Raw genomic sequence first — 8,170 nt, forward strand, 5'->3', positions numbered from 1 at the left:
TCTATTTATCTATTTATTTACTAACACTTCTCTTCACCTCTCTTCATCTCAAATCACTGCCCCTACCTATTCATTCTTCTTCACTCCTATTCCCTTTCTTCTTCTACTAACATAAAGGAATCTCTATACTGTGACATAGAAGATTCCTCTTTCTTTTCTTGTTCTCTTCTTCCCTATATGAGCAGGAACAAGGAAAAAGGCATTCTTGTTGAAGCTGATCCTGAACCTGAAAGGACTCTGAAGAGGAAATTAAGAGAAGCTAAATTACAACAATCCAGAGACAACCTTTCTGAAATTTTCGAACAAGAAAAGGAGATGGCAGCCGAACCCAACAACAATAATGCAAGGAGAATGCTAGGTGATTTCACTAAACTAACGTCCAAATTTGATGGAAGAAGTATCTCCATTCCTGCCATTGGAGCAAACAATTTTGAGCTGAAACCTCAATTAGTTGCTCTAATGCAACAGAACTGCAACTTTTATGGACTTTCATCTAAAGATCCTTACCAATTTTTAACTGAGTTCTTACAGATTTGTGAGATTGTAAAGACGAATGGAGTAGATCCTGAAGTCTACAGGCTCATGCTTTTCCCTTTTGCTGTAAGAGACAGAGCTAGAACATGGTTGGACTCACAACCTAAGGATAGCCTGGACTCTTGGAATAAGCTAGTCACAGCCTTCTTGGATAAATTCTTTCCTCTTCAAAAGCTGAGCAAGCTTAGAGTGGATGTTCAGACCTTCAAACAAAAAGATGGTGAATCCTTCTATGAAGCTTGGGAAAGATACAAGCAGATGACCAAAAAGTGTCCTTCTGACATGTTTTCAGAATGGACCATATTAGATATATTCTATTATGGTCTATCTGAGTTTTCCAATATGTCATTGGACCATTCTGCAGGTGGATCCATTCACCTAAAGAAAACGCCTGCAGAAGCTCATGAACTTATTGACATGGTTGCAAATAACCAATTCATGTACACTTCTGAGAGGAATTCCGTGAATAGTGGGACACCTCAGAGGAAGGGAGTTCTTAAAATTGATGCTTTGAATGCCATATTGGCTCAGAACAGAGTGTTGACTCAGCAAGTCAACATGATTTCTCAAAGTTTGATGGATGGCAAAATCCATCCAACAGTACTAAAGAGGCAGCTTCTGAAGAAGCTTATGATCTTGAGAACCCTACAATAGCAGAGGTAAATTACATGGGTGAACCTTATGGAAACACCTATAAGTCATCATGGAGAAATCATCAAAATTTCTCATGGAAAGATCAATAAAAGCCTCAACAAGGCTTTAATAATGGTGGAAGAAACAGGCTTAACAATAACAAGCCTTTTTCATCATCTTCTCAGCAACAGACAGAGAATTCTGAGCAGAGCCCCTCTAATTTAGCAAATTAAGTCTCTGATCTGTCAAAAGCCACTTTAAGTTTCATGCGTGAGACAAGATCCTCCATTAGAAATTTGGAGGCACAAGTGGGCCAGCTGAGTAAGAAAGTAATTGAAACTCCTCCCAGTATTCTCCCAAGCAATACAGAAGAGAATCCAAAAGGAGAGTGCAAGGCCATTGATGTAATCAATATGGCCGAATGCACAAGGGAGGAGAAGGACGGAAATCCTAGTAAGGAAGACCTCCTGGGACGTCTCTCAAACAAGAAAGAGTTCCTTATTGAGGACCTAAAGGAATCTGAGGCTCATATAGAGACCATAGAGATTCCACTAAATCTCCTTCTGCCATTCATGAGCTCTGAAGACTATTCTTCCTCAGAAGAGGATGAAGATATAACTGGAGAGCAAGTTGCTTAATACCTAGGAGCCATCATGAAGCTAAATGCCAAGTTATTTGGTAATGAGAGGAAGCATGAACAGCTTCTCTCAATGCAGAGTCAGACAAAGCCCCCAAAATCAAACTCTAAGTTTGGTGTTGGGAGACCACAACCAAACTCTAAGTTTGGTGTTGAGAAGACCCCACATTCAAACTCTAAGTTTGGTGTTGGGAGGACTTCATCGTGGTCTGAACTTCTCTAAGGCTCCATGAGAGCCCACTGTCAAGCTATTGACATTAAAGAAGCGCTTGTTGGGAGGCAACCCAATTTTTATTTTATCTAATTTTAATTTTATTTTATTGTTATTTTGTGTCTTATTAGGTTCATGATCATGTGGAGTCACGAAAAAAATACTAAAATTAAAAACAAAATCAAAAACAGCAGAAGAAACATCACACCCTGGAGGAAGGGCTCACTGGCGTTTAAACACCAGTAAGGAGCATCTGGCTGGCGTTCAACGCCAGAACAGAGCATGGATCTGGCGTTGAACGCTAGAAAAATGCAGCAATCTGGCGTTTAAACGCCAGGATTGCACACTGAGGAAAGCTGGCATTCAACGCCAGAAACATGCTGCAGATGGGCGTTGAACGCCCAGAACAAGCACAGGATGGGCGCTGAACGCCCAAAACAAGCATCAATTCGGCGTTCAAACGCCAGAATTGCATGCAAAGGCATTTTACATGCCTCATTGGTACAGGGATGTAAATCCTCGACACCTCAGGATCTGTGAACCTCACAGGATCCCCACCTACCTCACCCTCTTTCTCTCTATTCATGGTCATCCCTTCTGTTTTTCATTCACCACTCACATCCATCCATCTCTTCCCCACCCAATCCCACCCATATGGCCGAAACATACACCTCTCTCCCTCTCCTCCATATCTTCTTCTCCTTCCATTCTTTCTTCTTTGCTCGAGGGCGAGCAACATTCTAAGTTTGGTGTGGTAAAAGCATAGCTTTTTTTATTTTTCCATAACCATTAATGGCACCTAAGGACAGAGAAACCTCAAAAAAAATAAAGAGAAAAGGGAAGACAAAAGCTTTCATGGGAGATGGAAAGATTCATCTCAAGGGTCCATAACTCAGTAGAAGAGCATTTGACTGCAAATCAAGAGATCCCTGAGATACCTCAGGGGATAAATTTTCCTCCATACAATTATTGGGAGCAACAAAGGATAAGAGCACCAAAATCATCAGGGATCATGCAACAGAAGCAAGGAAGAGACATAGAGGAGCTCAAAGAGCACCATTGGTTCTTTAAGAAGGCGCCACCCTCACTAAGGTGAACTCATTCCTTGTTCTTATTTCTCTGTTTTTCGATTTTCATGCTTCATGTTTATTTATGTTTTGTGTCTCTACTTCATGATCATTAGTATTTAGTAACTATGTCTTAAAGTTATGAATAATTCCATTAATCATTCACCTCTCTTAAATGAAAAAATATTTTTAATTCAAAATAACAAGAAGTACATAAATTTCAAAAATTGTCCTTGAAATTAGTTTAATTATATTGATGTGGTGACAATACTTTTTGTTTTCTGAATGAATGCTTGAACAGTGCATAATTTTGATCTTGTTGTTTATGAATGTTAAAATTGTTGGCTCTTGAAAGAATGATGAACAAAGAGAAATGTTATTGATGATCTGAAAGATCATGAAATTGATTCTTGAAGCAAGAAAAAGCAGTGAAAAAGCAAAAGCTTGCGGAAAAAAAAATTTTTGCGAAAAAAATAGAAAGAAAAAGAAAAAGCAAGCAGAAAAAGCCAATAGCCCTTAAAACCAAAAGGCAAGGGTAAAAAGGATCCAAGGCTTTGAGCATCAATGGATAGGAGGGCCCAAGGAACTAAAATCCAGGCCTAAGCGGCTAAATCAAGCTGTCCCTAACCATGTGCTTGTGGCATGCAGGTCCAAGTGAAAAGCTTGAGACTGAGTGGTTAAAGTCGTGATCCAAAGCAAAAAGAGTATGCTTAAGAGCTCTGGACACCTCTAACTGGGGACTCCAGCAAAGCTGAGTCACAATCTGAAAAGGTTCACCCAGTTATGTGTCTGTGGCATTTATGTATCCGGTGGTAATACTGGAAAACAAAATGCTTAGGGCCACGGCCAAGACTCATAAAAGTAGCTGTGTTCAAGAATCAACATACTTAACTAGGAGAATCAATAGCACTATCCGAAATTCTAAGTTCCTAGAGAAGCCAATCATTCTAAACTTCAAAAGAAAAAGTGAGATGCAAAAACTGTTCAGAAGCAAAAAGCTACAAGTCCCGCTCATCTAATTAGAATTAATATTCATTGATATTTTGGAATTTATAGTATATTATCATCTTTTTATCCTAATTGATTTTCAGTTGCTTGGGGACAAGCAAAAATTTAAGTTTGGTATTGTGATGAGCGGATAATTTATACGCTTTTTGGCATTGTTTTTAGGTAGTTTTTAATATAATCTAGTTACTTTTAGGGATGTTTTCATTAGTTTTTATGCTAAATTCACACTTCTGGACTTTACTATGAGTTTGTGTGTTTTTCTGTGATTTCAGGTATTTTCTGGCTGAAATTGAGAGACCTGAGCAAAACTCTGATAGGAGGCTGACAAAGGACTGCTGATGCAGTTGGAATCTGACCTCCCTGCACTCGAAATGGCTATTCTGGAGCTACAGAACTCCAAATGGTGCGCTCTCAACGGCATTAGAAAGTAGACATCCAGAGATTTCCAGTAATATATAATAATCTATACTTTATTCGTGATTAAACGACGTAAACTGGCGCTCAACACATCAAGAACCGGAGTTGAACGCCCAAAACACGTTACAACTTGGCGTTCAACTCCAAGAGAAGCCTCAGCTTGTGGATAGATCAAGCTCAGCCCAAACATACACCAAGTGGGCCCTGGAAGTGGATTTATACATCAATTACTTACTCCTGTAAACCCTAGTAGCTAGTCTAGTATAACTAGGATAGTTTACTATTGTATTAGACAATCTTTGGACAATTAGTTCTCAGATCATGGGGGCTGGCCATTCGGCCATGCCTGAACCTTTCACTTATGTATTTTCAACGGTGGAGTTTCTACACACCATAGATTAAGGGTGTGGAGCTCTGCTGTACCTCAAGTTTTAATGCAATTACTATTATTTTCTATCCAATTCGATTTATTCCTGTTCTAAGATATTCGTTGCACTTCAACTTGATGAATGTGATGATCCGTGACACTCATCATCATTCTCACCTATGAACACGCGTGACTGGCAACCACTTCCGTTCTACCTTAGACCGGACGCATGTCTCTTGGATTCCTTAATCAGAATCTTCGTGGTATAAGCTAGAATTGATGGTGGCATTCATGGGAATCCGGAAAGTCTAACCTTGTCTGTGGTATTCCGAGTAGGATTCCGGGATTGAATGACTGTGATGAGCTTCAAACTCCTGAAGGCTGGGCGTTAGTGACAGACGCAAAAGAATCATGGAATTCTATTCCAACCTGATTGAGAACCGACAGATGATTAGCCGTGCTGTGACAGAGCATTTGGACCATTTTCACTGAGAGGATGGGATGTAGCCATTGACAATGGTGATGCCCTACATACAGCTTGCCATGGAAAGGTGTAAGGAGGATTGGACGAAAGCAGTAGGAAAGCAAAGATTCAGGAGGAGCACAGCATCTCCATACGCCTATCTGAAATTCCCACCATTAATATACATAAGTATTTCTATCCTATTTTATTTACCTTTTAATTATCTAATCCAATTACATTTGAATCCGCCTGACTGAGATTTACAAGATGACCATAGCTTGCTTCATACCAACAATCTCTGTGGGATCGACCCTTACTCACGTAAGGTTTATTACTTGGACGACTCAGTACACTTGCTGGTTAGTTGAACGGAGTTGTGGAAAGAAAGTGCTGAGTTAATAAATGCACATACCAAAGAGCCAATATTGTTGATCACAATTTTGTCCACCAGCAAGCATGTAAATATACTAAACAATGGACATATAGAATGGAACAAAGCAAAGATTATAATCATAGAGAAGAAAACACACAAGAATAAAATATTATGGTTAAATAATGTAACCGTACAATTAAGCTCAAAATCTCACAGGTTGTGTGTTCTTTGGCTCAAAAACCATGTTCCAAATACAACTTCAAACAAATTTAACACATAAATTTTTTTTTCAATTTAAATTAGTGAAATACTATAAAAATTTCTTGAAAAGAAAATATTACTTCAACCAAGTAGTAACTAAATGCATAAAATCAAACAAACATGCAATCAAATATGCAAATGCAATAATGAATAAACAAAGAAAATAAAACATTGGTGTTGAAAAGAAGAAAATAGCTAACCCATAGAGATCGGTATCGACCTCCCCACACTTAAAGATTGCACCGTCCTCGGTGCATGCTAAGATATACAGGTGGACGGGTTGCTTCAACTGGTGGCCATCCTGAAAAGGGAAAAAGAAAGTAACTTTTAGAGCTAAGGGTTAGAGCAAGGAAGAGAGCGGGAAAGGTGGTAATCAATGCACAATAAAGAAGAATGACGTTAACACACGCTCATGAGTACATGTGAAAAGTCATCAATGGAAAATAGCTAGTGCATATGATAACAAGTGAATGCAAGGTGTTTATTGGCATGCTGGCAAAGGCATGAGTAGCATAGATCAAGCATTCAATGTCCAAGTTAGATTACCAAGTCTTTCAAACTAACAACATGTTTGTAATAATAATTATATTTAATTAATAAAATATAAAAAGGATTTTGTGAAAAGCAAGCATTTATAGTAATAGATTAAAAGAAATCTTAAAAATAGTGCACAATGCCATACGGGTGTTTCCACAAACACATAGCATGCATGGTAAATAAGCTATTTGAAAGTATTAAATTGAACATGCAAGCAAACCTTTAAAAAGTAATATATAATTGTCAAATAATCCACAAAAATATAGAAAAAAACAATGACCCAAATAAAATTCCAACACCAATGAAAATAATGCAATGAATGAAAGTATGCAACTAAGTAAAAGAAAATGAAAGATAAGAAGAATGAGAAGGGAAAGAAGGGAAGAAGAAGTAAGTAAGAAATGAGGGAAGAAAAGATAAAATATTTTGGCATATTAGGTTAAGGTGTGCGACGCTGGCGACGCTGGCGACGCGGTCGCGTGGGTGACGCGGCCGCGTGGTGCGCAATAAGGTCAAGCGACGCGGACGCGTGGGTCACGCGATCGCGTCACTTGATTTCTGCTAGTGGCGCGAGTGCAGCCTCGCATTCGCACAACTCTCTGTTTGAATTGCATTTTGCCAAAAGTCTGGGTGACGCGGTCGCGTGGGAGACGCGATCGCGTGGATGGCCATTTTTGAAAGACGATGCGGCCGCGTGGGGCACGCGTTCGCGTGGGAAGGCTTGGGCTTCTAGCACGAGTCCAGCCCAATTCCAGCACAACTTTCGGCCATGCACCTTTTTGACGTCGATTTTCATGGCACGCGGCCGCGTGGGTAACACGGTCGCGTGGGAGGCCAAAGTTCCACATGACGCGGTCGCGTGGGGTCAAACTATGCTAGAGGCGCGCCTCCAGCCACGCTCTCGCGTGACTCTCTGTTCAATTCTTTTCTTCCCAACGCACTAGTGACGCGGACGCGTCAGCGACGCTGCCGCGTCGCGTCTGTGTTTTCCCTTTCTTTTTTTTATTATGCAATTATGCAGTATGCAATATGCAGTGTTAATGTAGATGCTATGAAAACTTCCAGGTTCAATGAAAATAAAATAAAATAAAAATAAATAAACAACACGAAATAAAATTGAAAAAGAACGATCATACCATGGTGGGTTGTCTCCCACCTAGCACTTTTACTTTAAGTCCTTAAGTTGGACCTTTGGTGAGCTCCCTGTTATGGTGGTTTATGCTTGTACTGATCCAGGAATCCCCACCAATGTTTGTACTTCCAGTAGCCTCCGGAGACCCAAACTAAGCATGTAAAGCCCTTAAGAAGCTTCAAACAGATTCTTAGGCTCCCGGGATGACAAATGTCAGAACAGATTCCAGGATCCCAAACCTTACTTTTACACCCGTTTTTGTCTCGATCTGCATTTTTCCATCCGGGTGAAAGGTGATCTAAATTCTCACTGCAGCGACCAAACAGCTTTCTAGACCCATTCAGTTGAGCTTTACACCAACCTTTGCGTTTAAACTTAAAGCTTCCAACCATAATGAACCTTGCAGGATAATTCTTATCACTGGCCATCTTCCGCTTACTCTTAATGTCACAAAGAGCTCTAAGTTGACCATCTGTCTCCAGTAGCCCATATTCAAGTGGAATTAGAAAGCTAAGGGATATGAATTTTAC

The 8,170-nt window shown here is 39.9% G+C and overlaps 1 non-coding gene across 1 annotated transcript; it reads right to left on the reverse strand.

Moving 5' to 3' along the window:
• Positions 1-714: 714 nt before the first annotated feature.
• LOC130955848 (small nucleolar RNA R71) lies at positions 715-818 on the reverse strand. The gene has a single exon (XR_009076920.1). It is a non-coding gene; the product is annotated as a small nucleolar RNA R71 (small nucleolar RNA).
• Between the last annotated feature and the right edge of the window lie 7,352 nt (positions 819-8,170).

This window comes from Arachis stenosperma, chromosome 1 (genome assembly GCF_014773155.1).
Source record: "Arachis stenosperma cultivar V10309 chromosome 1, arast.V10309.gnm1.PFL2, whole genome shotgun sequence".
Classification (NCBI taxonomy): domain Eukaryota; kingdom Viridiplantae; phylum Streptophyta; class Magnoliopsida; order Fabales; family Fabaceae; genus Arachis; species Arachis stenosperma.